Raw genomic sequence first — 3,663 nt, forward strand, 5'->3', positions numbered from 1 at the left:
AAAAGGGTAACAACAAATGAAAGATAAATGAAGTACGTCATAGCAAATGCAGATCAGAACTGTAATCATCAACAGAATGATTAATAATCAACATCGCCACAATTTGATCACCAAACGCGTCATCAACCATTAGATAATCCGCCAAATTGCCAAATGAGTCGTTACACTATCCCACATAGATGTACCATTGGTCCTGGGTACACACCTTGATGACTTTGTCAGGTTATGAAACGGAACGCGGAACGTTTCTTAGCTTGTAAGTTTCCTTTTGGATGGACCCATGCTGTTGCAAGAATATGAAACCAGCCTTGTCCCAAAACTAACCATGTAAATCGTTACAAACCTTTACCGCAGCTTTGGCAAGCAATGTTTCAGCCACTAACCCTGATTTCCGGTCAGGTGAGGTGCAAAATCTTCCTGAACCCTGATTGCCTCAGCGAGAAGGGATGCCCAATTGGTCGGGCTATGAGCTAGTCAGTATAGCGACTCATGCCTATAAAAGAGAGCCATTGCTTCGCAGACAACCAACTTCTCATCCTCATCTTTTTCATTCCTAAGCTTCACCGCCCCAAGCACCTAGCTTATCAAATAAACAGACTCGCGCATACGATCTTCCTACCGTTTCTAACTCTTAAATCACCTTCAAAACTTTAATTCTCACATAATAACGTTAGCGCAATCTTGTGTGCTCTAATTCTCCATTTCATTCTTGAGCTACTTGTTTGCGTTTCTCTTGCCGCTTTCCCTTCTAAAACTACTTTCACTACCTTAACAAAACCATTCATTGCCCTTAAATTCTCGGCTATTCTTACTTGTGTCTCTCGTTTCTCAACCACATCTAGCATTACTACCCTTGCTCTTAGTTTTTCCTAATCTCACAGATTTACAGTCTCGAAGCAAACAACCATCCAACCGCGAAAAACCACAGGAGCAAGGACGAAAATGTCATCCACTAAGGAAGAGCTTTCGACCCTCCCGATGCTCATTGGCAACAGCAACTATCCGATATGGGTGCAACGTTTAACCACTTACCTTGGACACAAAGACCTGCTCAACACGGTGAATGTGGATCCTGGACCGAACCCTAACCAAGGCGTCACGAAGAAACTGCACGAAGCAGCCTTCATCATCAGCTCAAAGATAGGAGACCGGCTGTACCACGGAATTGTTACTCTGCAACGTGCGTCCAACGGCTACGCCATATGGGCCAAAGTCAAAAGAATGTATGGCTCGAACACGATACACAACAGGATTCGAGCGACCAATAAATGGAACAATCTCTTTTTCAACGGTGACTTGAACCAATTCTTGGATCACGTCGAACTGTCTCTCGCCGAATTTGCTTCCATCGGAAAAGTTATCTCTGAAATTGATATATGCGGATTCATAATCGCTAAAATATTGACAAAACTCCCTGGATTAACCGACCCTTTATTAACCAATGAGGCCCTTCAATCAGACTCTGAAGCACTCATTGAAAAGCTCAGGGACTTGGCGAACCATGAAGAATTGAGTCACAAGCCAACTCACTCTGAACGATCGGCAACCGCTCTGGCAAGCAACTCTCGCGTTAGGCCACCCCCAAGATGCAAGAAAGTGCATAATCCTAATGCAACTCACCAGGAAAATAAGTGCTGGGCTCTTCATCCACACTTAAGGCCTATCAGGGATCTTCCGGCAACCAGCAACAACACAGTTGCCGCCGCCGTCAATCCTGCTCCGCAATCCGTCGCATACGATACTCCGGCTTTTGCAAACATCACTACGGCACAGTGTCTTCTTACTAAGCCGCATCAACTCGCACCGGTTCTTGATTCGGGAGCCTCGCACCACATGCTCAACGACCTGGCTTTCTTCACCGAAACAGAAGTCGTCAGTATAGCGATCAGCACCGGCAAGGGCTCCAATGACCTAACGGCAACCCGAGGCGGTTTGGCGCAGATTTTTCAATCAACCGGTATGGAGCTCCACTCGGTGGGGCCGGCGGCAGCGCTGTGAGGGGAAGGTGTCAAGTGACTGCCCTCAGAATGGTCCGAGTGAAATCGCCGGTGTGATCGAGAATAGATAGCTGGTGTGTGGAGGTGGTTTTGAGAGTTCGCCGGGGTTTGGATCCTTGGCGGCGTTTGTGTTTGGGTGTTGGTGTTTTCAGGGATCAGGCTCGGTGCGCAGGTATCAGAAAAGAATCCAAAAAAAAAAAATCGATCCAATTTCTTGATAGCCCGTCGTGGATCAGACTGAATGCTATGCCTCCTATCCTCCAAGTTCGCCGGGAACTTGGACTCCTGGAGGCCTGTCACAGACAAATCATCATCTCCTCGCGCGCCGTGCGCGCGCGCAACACAAACAAACCGAGACAAGGAAAGAAACAGAAAACAAAACAGAGGGAAAAAGACGGAGGAATGGACCAAGAGCTAAAACATAAGAAGATAAGGAAGAACAAAGAGAAATCATGAAAAATCAGGATAAATGGGAAAAACACATGACATCAGACTGAAAAAAAAGAAGAAACAACAAAACAAGCTAGGAATAAATCCACAGTCAATCTGTGTTAGGACCAAGAAAGGTGAAGAAGGATAGGGAGCTGGGAAAGGGAAAGATCAGAACAGGAAAAGGAAAAGGGGAAGTATGGGAGATAGGGGGGGGGGAAGTTAAGGGTTTTGAGGGATCTTGAGTTTTGAAGGATCTTGAGTCTGATCTTGTTCCTGAATACGTGCACCGGTGTGGCCACCACATCCACCCCCAACTTGCAGTCTGTCCCTAGACTGCTCCTGCCCGCGCGCCATCCTAAAAAAAAATGCCAGAAACGAAAGAAGGACCCGCCGGGCTCACATGTGTGGCAATTGTAATGCTTACAAACAAATGGTAGAGGATACCCTGAGGTGCATACACATGGGAGGACTTACTTTTGGTCCAAAGTGCCTCCGCGGGAAAAATATCTTTTGACCTGATCCGCCGCAAACCAACGCTTCAGCTCCGTGCCGTCGAGCTCCGCCAGAACATAAGAACCACCGGGGACTTGCTTCACGATCCTATACGGGCCGTTCCACTTGTGGGCAAACAGTTGCCCCCACTGCACCTCGAGAGACCGATTGTAGGCAAGCACTAGATCGCCGGGTGAGAGGGGATCACGAAGTCGACCGACGTTCCTCTCTTCCCAGTAGCGAACAGACTCCTCGCAGGACTTCATCATCCGATTGTATGCAAGCTGACGAGTTTCTTCGCTCCGTTCAAGTTGTCTAGATCGACCCATGAGCAGATCGGAAGTGTCACGCACCGCCTCCCAATCGACTCCTAGAAAAGACTCGATGTCAAGGTCAATGGGCAGCGCAGCCCGCTGTCCGAAAACGATTTCGTACGGCGAGTATCCAGTCGTGCGTTTCGTCGAGATCCGATCAGCGAAAAGAACTAGTGGCAAGAACTTTCGACAGTTCTTGCCCGACTCGCCTGCCAACTTGATTAGGGCGGACTTGAGCGGCGCGTGTCCCCTCTCGACCATGCCTTGAGCTTCGGGGTAATAGGGAGTGGACACCCTATGCTGGCCCGGCAGTGCTCTCAACATCTCTGCCAATGCACCGCCGAACTCCGATCCGCCGTCCGTCGAGTAAGCCCGCGCCAAACCGTATCTCATCGTCCAGTGCTCTTGGAGGAAGGCAGCCACGGATT

This window comes from Puccinia triticina, chromosome 9A, assembly GCF_026914185.1.
Source record: "Puccinia triticina chromosome 9A, complete sequence".
In the NCBI taxonomy this organism is placed as follows: domain Eukaryota; kingdom Fungi; phylum Basidiomycota; class Pucciniomycetes; order Pucciniales; family Pucciniaceae; genus Puccinia; species Puccinia triticina.